This window comes from Cryptomeria japonica, chromosome 9, assembly GCF_030272615.1.
Source record: "Cryptomeria japonica chromosome 9, Sugi_1.0, whole genome shotgun sequence".
Lineage (NCBI taxonomy): Eukaryota > Viridiplantae > Streptophyta > Pinopsida > Cupressales > Cupressaceae > Cryptomeria > Cryptomeria japonica.
In genome coordinates, this window is record NC_081413.1 from 266,496,382 (window position 1) to 266,508,552 (window position 12,171).

Genomic DNA, 12,171 nt, shown 5'->3' on the forward strand with positions numbered 1-12,171 from the left:
AGTTTGCAAAAACATTTACACTATTCAGAATTACCTCCTACCTCCTGCTCTCACATTTCAATGCAAATACACCCTAGCCAATGAAAGGGGAACGAAAACAATCCTTGTACCATTACTAATCTAGATTTTAGACCATGAAACTAAAACCCATATGTAAAAAAACTCATTTATGATCATCAAGATATCTATCAAGCCCTCAGATTTAGCACCTATTTTTACAAATCCCTATTCCAAACAGACGAGCTCAAAAACAAATCCTTGCTTCAGTAACAATCTTACCAGCAAATTTGGCCAATGAAATGACATTGAATCCTACCCATTTCACATCAGAGTATCTAACAAGATCTCCAATGCAGTAACCACTTTATCAAACCTTGTACTTACTTCAAACATACCCATTCTCTCACATTTCAAAAACAAATTTATCGTTACCCAGATGAAAGAGGTTTAAAAAAAAAGATGTCTTGTTTCAGTCCCATACAAGTCAAAAAGTTTCCCATGAGAGTGATGAAACGACAACCTAGAATTGAAATGATGGGAAATTAAACATTACTCCAGAATTATTAACAACACAAAATTCAATGCTCACAGAAATGGCGAACAATGGAGCTATTGTCAAGTGGGGAATGAAAAATTAAAATAGAAGAATTGTTTTAGGATGAAATAAAACACAAGGAAAAAAATAATCCAGCCGTGTACAAATTCCAAAAGATTAAACTCACTGAAACAATGGCAAGTGACTTACCTCAAGATTCCGTCAACAATGTCGATGAGGAAAAATGGGCAGAGTTTGGACGAGAAATTTACGAAACCCTAACATGCCATAATTATTTTAAACTAAAACGAACAAAAACAAATCTCCCTAGAGTTACTGCTTCATTCTATTCAATCCCATTTGATTCAGAGATCTGACGGTGAAATTTGTTTTCAAGCATGAGGCAAGGAAAGTTCCGTCTGCTCGGGAAAAAATACACAACAATATAGGTATCGCCGATTAATAATGAAATCCAGAAGTATGTATTAGATTGTTAAATATAAATAAAAACCAAACCTAAAATAGCAATGGAGACGCTTCTTACCTCTTCCAGCAGCCGTCACTGGACTCTGCAACACTAAAATCACGTTGTGTTTGAACAGGCTATAAACTCTCGAATGTCAAAGATTTGCAGAACGAACAAGGAACAAAACCCTAAGCCTTTTTCCGTCCGAATTTTAGAGCGAATTAAAGCGATGTTTTTGGGTTTTCTTTAGGTTCGCTGCAATTTCACCCAGTGATACGACATGGATTTTAACCATAGCAAGCAAACGGCATTGTGCAGTTATCTTCTCTTCTGTAAACTGCAATTTCCATTGCTGCAAAAAGATTTAGTAAGGCTAAGTGTTAATGGCTAATCACACAAAAAAAACCTTTCGAAAGAAGATATATAAGATGCTGACTATGTTGACAAATAGATATGTGTAAACCCAGAGCTTACCTTCGAATTTGCAACCTGTGAAATATCATTCCAAATGGTAATTATAAATGTGTGTCCGGTCAAATAAATGTCATTGCCAAGCAAGTGGCAACTTTCCGACAAGTGAACTATAAGCCGCCTTTTTTCCCGATGCCTTTTCCGGATAGCTGACACTTTCTCGGCAAGCAAACCCCCATACAAAAAGCCTATCGGCTTAAATATAATATTTTTAATTATTATTTTTTTAATTTTATATTATTTTATTATAAGATTAATATATTAATATTTTTAATAAATATATATAAAAATAAAAAATATATCTATACATGGTTTTAAATATAAATAACAAAATAAAATAATAGTATAATTAATGATGAAATAATATTATTAATTATGGAGATTAAAAATGTCTTTACATAGAATCTAATTTTTTTCAAGATAAGATAAGAAATGATATGAAATAAAAATATAATGATACAATAATATAATAATAATAATAATAATATAGTCTTTATAGATTTTTTCGCAACATTAAAATTTAATAAAAATATTAAAATATAATATAATAATTGTATACACTTAAAAATGGTCTGAAGATAATTAATTAAATAAGCAATTATTTAATTAATCCCCCTTCCCAATTTAATCGAATTCCCCATTCAAATACTTATTAATAAATCTAAGGATTTATTTAATAAGTTCATTTCAATAGTCCCCTTTGGTAATTAATCTAAATTATTTAATCCTCTCCCCATTTAATTCATCCTTCTAACTCCCTAATTAATTAAAACAAATCAATTTATGAGTTGTTGAAAGTTAATTAGCCTTTTTCTTATTATTTGAATTTTTAAATTCAAATTCTCCACATGCCTCTTAATTTCTAACCACCCCCTAACCTAACCCATTCCACCTAATCTTGGGTTTAACTAACCCTATCCTATCTTGCACATCCTAACCTCCTTATCATAACCTCCTATGGGTTGGATATTCTCCCCTTGAGACACATGGCACTTTTGCCACATGTCTCTTCCCTTGGACACTTGCCCTCTTGTGAGCAAGATTCATTGGCACTTGTCACCAGAGATGACAAGTGTCCCTCCCTCCAACCTCTTCTTCAACCTCCTCCAATTTGACTCTTGATATCTTCAGACTCAATCTTGACCGTTGATTCTTGTCACCTCACCCCTAGCCTTGGAAATCCTATAAATATCCCTCACTTTGGAGCATAAAGGATCCCATCTCAAGCATTGTTATTATAGGTATATCATTTCTAGCATTCTAGTTTGGCATTGTTGTCATTTATTGCATCTTAGATATAACTTAATTTGATCATCTTCTAGGATAATTGCTTAATCATATAGCATAATCAATCTCTTATCTAGTTTAATTGCATCTATCATTTAGCATAATCATGCATATCATTAGCATGTTTAGCTTCTTGGATCAATCTAGCTTAATCATGTATTCATCTTGCTTGCACATCATATCATTTTAAATCCTCTATCTTGGTGTAGTCAAATCACTGGGATTGCTCATGTAGATTTGAGAGCAAATCCACACTCGCATCTCTTAGGAGGTGATAGGTCGCTTTGCCATGGTTTATCTTTTATTTGATTTCAATTTGCTAACCATGCTTGTAATGTTCTATTGAGTGTTTGTGTTGTAGTTGCAGGTACCCTACTTCACACTCACGACATTTTGGCGCCCACCGTGGGGCAAGAAATCTCATTCTTGGCCTCTTGCATCTTTAAATCTTCAATCTCACAGATATCTTGTTGTACTGTCTTTAGAATCTCGTACGAGTACCTTTTTAGTACCATACGAGTTTCTTTGTGCACTCGTATGGGTATGTTGGAATACTCGTACTGCTAGGTGAGAAAACTCGTATGAGTTTCTGTTTCTATCTGTTCATAAACAGACTTCATTTTAGGGTTTTTATGCTTAAAATTGGCTACTACTAATGCTAACCCTGGTTTGTTAGTGAGTTTTCTAGCAACCTAACTGGTTTTCTGCAGAACGTTTGTCCAAGATTACGCGGGCCAAAGAATCAATTACTCAAAATAAATGTGATTACTAATGTATTGGTTTTGTAGGTTGCCTAAGGAAAATCAACCAAACTTTATGTCTTCTTAAAGTTTTCTAGGCACACTTAATTTGCTATTGGTAAATGAACAATCTTGTCTTCTATGCTTGAGAAGTTGTCTTAATGGTAGGAGAGTATGCTCTTGTCCGTATGGACAATCAGAAATCCCAACCCTTGAAGCGCTTCTAGTTTGAGATTTGAATACCTTTAGCGAGCCTGTCATAGTGGGAAAAAGTAATCACCCTGTGAGAACGACCCAAGTGAGTACAACTAGACCTAAGCTTTTTGACTCACTCTAAAAAATAGGCCTCTCGGGATTAAAGTCTCAGAGGATGGGATTATTTGAGTTTTCTCTTTTGAGATCTCTCATATCGAACATTTAGTAGGGCCTCACAATCTTAATCACGCTTGCATGACTACTTCTTGTTTCGATACCTTGTTGGGCTATGTGTCTAAATCACGCTTGCATGACTGCAAGGGGTAATTCCAAACAGAAAACCTTACTAAGAACCCTAAGATAGAAGCTACTCAGTTCACCTCCGAAAGGGGGATAATCTTTGTGTAAGAGAGATAGTAACTCTCCCAAGACACTTGTCATATCATGCCCCCATTAGCATTTGGAGTCGGATAATACAACGTTGACAATCCATTGCGTGAGACTCAATAGCCATATTTTGATTAGCTATTGGTTGTGTACCTAAGTTTGCAAGCAAAGGTTTTCTCTCTCAACCAACTTCCTTAGGATTTAGCATGTTGTGCTTGAGATCACTTATCATATCACGTGTTTGATGTGTTTTCATCCTTGGCACTGAAACTAAAACATCTAAAACTGGAAAACATTATCAAAACATTAAACATCATTGGTCAAAAATTTGTCAAAGTCAAAATTTTGTCTCTACTCTGTCATAAGTCGTACGAGTTTCCTACTTTGTCGTACGAGAAAGCTAGTTCATTATTTTGTTCTGTCTAAATTGTCGTACGAGTCAGATTAGTAGGGACTCTTTGTTATCGGTTTGTCGTATGGTTGCTTCTGAATTGTCGTATGAGGTTTTGTCTTTATCGTATGGGACTGTCTAAATTGTCGTCTGGAGCTTATTAAACTATTGTACGAGGTTTTGTTTCTGTCAGTCCAGAGTTGTCTTCTTGCATGTCTTTTCCAGATCTGTCATGTTTGCTTGGTCAGTTCAATTAATATTAGTCATTTTGTGCTCAGGTTGTCTTCTTGGTTCACTTGGTTAAGTAATCTTCTGTCAAAATGGATTTTGGAACTAGACATCCCAAGATTTTCAAGTATTCGTCTTCAACAAGTTCAAGATCTAACATCTCAAAGTGTATTATCACCTTCTTTGATAAACTGATCACTCAAAAAATAGTTTCTCATCAGGATCTATCATTCTTTATCACGAAACTACAACATTTGATCAAGATAACCTCATCCCATATCATAAGATATATCGTTCCTATTGGACTTGGTCTTATCAAAATCGTCATCACTGCACTCCAACCTCAGATCGAAAACCTTACAAACTTACAAATACTTGAATTATCTTTTCGTGTCATATCACTCTATCATATCTACATTGATAGTCGATCACTTATCGAAACACCTTTTAGACAATTGAATCCTTGCACAATATTCAACACACGTGTATGCTCGTTTTAACTAGAGCGTAAAGGTGAAAGATCGAAGAAACAGAAATAGAAACATTTGAAATAGATGAAGATCATAGGAACATGACATACCAAAGCGAAATACAAGAAGAGGACATAACAGATCAACATATCAGATAAATCAAACAAGATCCTAAATTCAATAAATTTATGAAGAAAATATTGGAGGGAGAAAAAGAAAAATACTTCCTAATGTTAGAAAAATTTGGTGCTACACTCCCCCAAGATTTTGATGTGAGCAATTTAGGACAAAGGAGAAGTGACCCTTTCCATGATAACGAATGACATGAGGAGATTTCCGGTCACAAAAAGGATGACACATCAATTCCTGATAATACAAGATCTAATGAGGAAACTTCCATTCCCAAAAAGGATGATGTAGAAATTCTCAACAATGCCAAATCTAATGAGGACACAAGAAAGAGTCGGGATGATATGAGAAGAGACCGAGATCATACTAGAAAGCAAACTCATGGTTATGCAAGAATAAAATCATGTTGATAATCCTCTCACAACTCTTACACAAAAAATACAAACGTTGCAAACACGAATTCAAGATATGTAGAGAGGAATAGTTAGAAGGTACTCACTTCAAGAGATATGTACTTACCCATTTGACAAAAATCTAAACATGATACCATTTCCTATAGGTTGTGAAACTCCTAGATATGATAAATATAATGGAAGCACTGATCCCCAAGACCATATATGAGAATTTTGCACGATGGGTATGGAGTTTGCACATGAGGATACATACCTGTTGAGGTTATTTCCAAAGAGCTTAAGTGGACTAGGTTCTCCAAACTTCCACTTGGAATTAGATCATTCACAAAATTGGTGGATAAGTTTGTTTCACAATACTCTTACAACATACAACATGAGGTCACAATACTAGACCTATGTAATACTAAACAAAAGAGTGGAGAGCCTTTCATGACGTTTCTACAGAGATGGAGACAGTTAGCTTCACGATATCCTCGTACGGTGTCAGAATATGAGAAAATGGACATATTCATTGACAACCTAAACAAACAAATGAGCTATCATCTAAAAATGCAATGTCATCAAATTTTTGAAAAGATGATTGATAATGGAATCAAGATGGAGGAAGCCATGATAAAGAAGGGCGAGTTGAAGCTATGCAAAGGAGTTAATCCTCCTAACAACAATACTAGCAACAACAACAATGATAAGCCCAAATTTTGGAACAGGAATCGAAATGTCATCAATGATGGGATAGTTGATAACAATAATGTGAAACCAAAGCAACTAGTTTTCAATTTATCCAATCACTCAGCAGTGACTCAACAAAACAACAATCACCACAAATCAACTTTCAACAATTTCTTTTGTAGGAAATTTACAAACATTGGTGAACCACTTGGGTCAATATTAAAGACGCTTCTTGCGAACAAGTTGATTACCTTGCCAGAAGGAAGAAAATTTGAACCCCAAGTGAAACCTTCTCGGTTGAATGACAACCATTATTGTGATTTTCATCGAAATAAAGGACACCAAATGGATAATTATCAGCAATTGAAACATGTCATCCAAGGTTTGATTGATAATGGAGTGATAACTGTGGATGGACACACGACAAACAAATCGCATACATCTTTCAAAACTCTGCTTCCTAACTATGAGAAGGGTGAATTATCAGCAACACAAAATGGTAAGGGTAAAGCAAAGGTGAACTATGCTCGTGCATATGACAATGTGGTAAATGTGATTGCGGTTAAAGAAAAACAACAACAAGAACTTGCTCATGCTATCACAAGAAGTGAAGCCAAAATTGTTTTGTCTGGGCCTACAACTAGCACGTCATCCACTTCAAAACAATACAGTCTAGTGGATCAACTATAGAAAACTTCCGCACAAATATCCATCTTAGAAATTTTAAGGCTTTCACCTGCACACAAAGAAATTCTAAAAAGAGAATTAGTAGATACAATAGTGTCCAAAGATCGTGATGTAGATCAATTCCAACCCATGGCGGGACTCCTCACAACCCCTCACTGCTTATCATTCACTGAAGAAGATGGCATGTCCTTGCAACATCCCCATAATGCTCCCTTGCATATTGAAGTCCTCATTCATAAGACGCGTGTTAAACGTGTCTTATTATATGGGGGAGTTGGCCTAAATATTTGCTCATTAAGTCTTGTTTGTGCTCTAGGTTATTCTGAAGATGCAGTTGATCCCCGAAAAAATATCAACATCAAAGCATATGATGAAGAAGAGCGTTCCTCTAAAGGAATTGTGGTATTACCCATCAGAGTGGGACCTTTGCAGAAAGACACAACATTCCAAGTTCTAGACTTGGATTTATCATACAACATACTCTTGGGAAGACCGTGGATACATGACATACAAACTTTTCCGTCAACATATTATCATTGCCTAAATTTTCCATACAATGGGAAGGAAATCACGATCTCAGCAGACTTAAATCCATTCCAGTACTGCAATAATCTGAAACTGGCTCAAGAGATCACTATTCCTCATGATAGGGAGGCATCATCTTCAAGCACACAATCCAAGGAAAAATCATTTGCCTCAATTTTGTCAAGTATGGAAAAACAAATGCAGCTAAGAGATCGAGGGAGTGAAGAGTATTCATTGTCACAGTTACCACTTTCTCCTAAATCCTATGGAAAACCATCAAACTCTAAACAACAACCAATTGTGAAACATCTTCCAATATTTGATGGAGCATTTGTTAGTGCTGGGACATTATCTGAGGAAACAAAAGACAAAGATATGCTACAGTGTCTATATAAGGATGAAGAAGTTCAACAAAAAATCAACAATGTCAGAATACCCACAAAAAAAAATGGAAAAGGATTTAAAATCCTTCAGAAAATGGGATACACTGGAATAGGTCATGTGGGAGAACATATCTCAGAACCTATACAACCTCGTACTCAGCAGGATACAGACAAATCAAGCTTAGAGTATAGACAAGTTAATCTACCAGAGGACACATCTTTCAGGCAACAAAAAGATGAACATGATTACAGACAAGAGCAACTTGCAATTGAAAGGGAAGAAACATCTGCCAAACAACGAGAACAAGCAAACATGAAATGGCAAAAGAAGAAAGCTTCTAATCAACAGGAAAAACAAACTAAAGGCACTTCCCAAGAAGAGTTAACTCCTAATCATAACAGATAAGAAGCTAGCATAAATCAAGGAGAGTTGATAGCAAGGTTGACAAAACTCAATATCAGCCCATAGGAAGCTGAATATGAGAGAAGAAAATATTTAGTAAGAAAAACAAAAGAAACAAATCAAACACTATATGAACAAATTTGCAGATTGCAAGCTGCAAGTGAGACAAATTCTAATGAATGGGAATGGGATTCCTATCATTCTAAACAATCAACTGAAGAAACTTGCTTTGAAGAAGATGTAGGTGTTGATGTAGTTCATGTGTATGCAGGACAAACGTTAGGAACTAGCCCACTTGAATTAGAATCACATTCGGTTGACTTGGACTTAATCGAGGACAATCAGGAGCTACTTGAGAGAGGTCATTCTGACGAGAGTGTCGTTCTAGACATTGAAATACATATCAAAAACTTTGACATCTCTATCATGACCCTTAATACCTTTGAAGCATCTCAACCCGAGGACCCCTTACCTCTAATCCATCCTGAACTTATTGACTAGGAAAATGAAAGACATACCGCCATTGATACCTTTCCCAATGACCATGCCATATCCTTATATCTTAATCCAATCGAACCCGCAACAACTTTCACCAAGGATTTCAACAACACATCTTCCAGTCAAGTGGGTGCCAAATCTCCCAGTTGCAAAAGTGAAAATAAAGAAAACAATATTAGGTCTAATGCTGAAAACCATTTATTTGCAACATTAGACCAAAAAAAAGTAAAAAGAAAGGACACATCTAACGGTGAAAACCTCCTCGAGGCATCGGAAGATGGGAGATTTGACACCTTACCTCAATATCATAAAGAAAGGTCATCCATATTGATCAAACCAACAGAGGCAGTTAACATTGGGACAACAGATAAACCAAAGGTTCTACATCCGGCAACCTCCCTATCAGAACAAGAAATGCATAAATATCTAGAATTTTTCAAAAGATGACAAATCAATTTCACCTAGTCATATGCAGACATGCCATGGTTGGATCCAGATCTTATAATGCATCACCTAAATGTCACCCTAGGAGCTAAACCAGTAAAACATAAATTAAGGAAGATGCATCCTCTTATTGCTCTTCTTGTCAAAGTAGAACTAAAGAAATTACTGGATGCAGGATTCATCAAGCTTGTAGCATATCCTCAATGGGTATCAAACATAGTTCCTATTTCTGAATCAGATAAAAGTATCAGATTATGTACAGACTCCAGAGATCTCAATAATGCATGTCCAAAGGATGACTTTCCTTTGCCTAATATTGACATCATCGTGGATTTAACTACTAGACATTCCATGTTTTCTCTAATGGACAATTTCTTAGGATATAATCATATTAAAATAGCTCTAGAAGATCAAGAAAAGACAGCTTTCACATGTCCATGGGGTACTTTTTGCTAGAACATCATGCCATTTGGATTAAAGAATGCAGGTGCTACATATCAGAGAGCTATGACAATGATATTCCATACATGATGCATACATTCATGGAAGACTATGTGGATGACATATTGGCAAAATCATACAACAAAGAAGAACATTTAGAAATACTGGAAAAGATATTTGACTGGTTAGAACAATACAAGCTACGGCTCAATCCCAAGAAATGTGCCTTTGGTGTCACTTCAGGTAAGCTATTGGGATACATTATTTCAGCTAGAGGTATAGAAGTAGATCCGACTAAAGTTAAAGCAATCATGGAAATGGCATCTCCCAGAAATATCAGTCAACTCAAATCACTTCAAGGAAGACTGCAGTCAATCAGAAGATTTGTTGCTTAGCTAGCAAATAAATGTCAACCATTTACACATCTATTGCACAAGAATGTCCATTTCAAATGGGATAATCAATGTGAATAAGCATTCAACAAAATCAAGGAATATCTCATGCAACCACTAGTCCCAATGTCACCAATTCAAGGAAAAATGTTGTTACTATATGTATCAATCATAGAAGTATCATTAGGAGTTTTGCTCGCACAATAGGATAATGAAGGAAAAGAACGAGCTATCTACTACATCAGTAGAACATTAGTGGGGTATGAGCTCAACTATTCATCAATAGAAAAAACATGCTTGGCGGTAGTGTTTGCTTCTCAGAAATTGAGACACTATCTATTCTCTCACTCCATCAAGCTGATTGCTAAAATCGATCCATTAAAGTATTTTCTTAGCAAGGCAACATTAACAGGAAGATTAGCAAAATGGATCATGATCCTAAGCGAGTTTGATTTTGAGTATGTGGACATAAAAGTTATCAAGGGACAAGTCATTGCAGACCATCTAGCAAAGGCACCACTTCAAGATGATTGTCCTTTACACATTGAATTTTTAGATGTTGATATCTTAACGGCCAGCACAAAGACATGGAAATTGTACTTTGATGGTTCATATACACAACATGGATCAGGAGCAGGCATTCTATTCATCACGCCACAAGGTCATACAATTTTAAAAGTGTACAAATTAAGCTTTCCATGTACCAATAACAAAGCAGAATATGAAGCTTTGATCACAGGAATCAAAATGGTCATAAAATGGAACATTACACAATTACAGGTTTTTGGAGACTCTCAACTCGTCATCAATCAAATCAATGACAATTACCAAAAAAAGGATGAAAAGCTAATGCCTTATAAGAAGAGGGTTGATGATGTCAAGAAGTACTTTGTCGAAATAACTTTTTGAGTAGATTATGAGGAATGACAACAAAGAAGTAGATGCCATGACAACACTTGCTTCTCTACTTCAAACACGGGAAAATCAAGAGTGTTACGAATTCCTAGTGGAAGAGTTGTTTTACCCTATTCATAATTGTCCTAATTCCCAAACTATTTGTCACCTTGTTGGGCATGATTCCTCCCGCTATGGCCAAAATTATACATACCTGAAAGATAACACCCTCCCTCCTGACTTGTCAAAAAACCAAAAGAGAAATTTCATCCACCAATCTTCCCATTATACTCTTCTTGTGGATACCCTTTTTAAACGAGGTCTGGACGGTACTCTTTTACGATGTCTCGAGCAAGAAGAATCTGAGAAGGCCTTAAATGAAGTCCATAATGACATTTGTGGCACTCATTCAAGTGGTCTTACCCTTTCCAAAAAACTCATACGCTTGGGCTATTATTGGCCAACTATGGAACAAGATTCTTTTCAGATAGCTAAAACATGAAAACAATGTCAGATCCATGGAAATTTAATTCATGCACCAGCATAAGAACTTCATGCTTTGGCAACCTCATGGCCTTTCTGCCAAGGGGTCTTGATCTAGTAAGAAAGATAAACCCTCCTTCACCCAATGGTCACAAATTCATTCTTGTAGCTACAAAATATTTCACAAAATGGATTAAGATAGTACCTCTCACAAATATCATAGGAAAACAATTGCTACATTTATCTCGAACCACATCATATGTCGCTATGACATACCCATGACCATTATCACTGATAATGGGCGATCGTTCAAGAATCAAGATGTACAAGAGCTATATGAGAAACTCAAGATCCAACACAAATTCTCCACACCCTACTATCCACAAGGGAATTGGCAAGCAAAAGCATCAAACAAAACTATTTTGGAAATCCTCAAAAAGAGTGAATGATGTTGGCAGAGATTGGCATATTCAATTAAACCTTGCTGTATGGGCCTACCGTACCAGTATCTGCACACCAACATGTGCCACACCTTTCTCTCTTGTCTATGGATCAAAAGCAATACTGCCAATAGAATTAGAGATACCTTCTCTACAAGTATCGTTAAAAGGCTTTATCCCAGATGAAGAACAATGAGTAT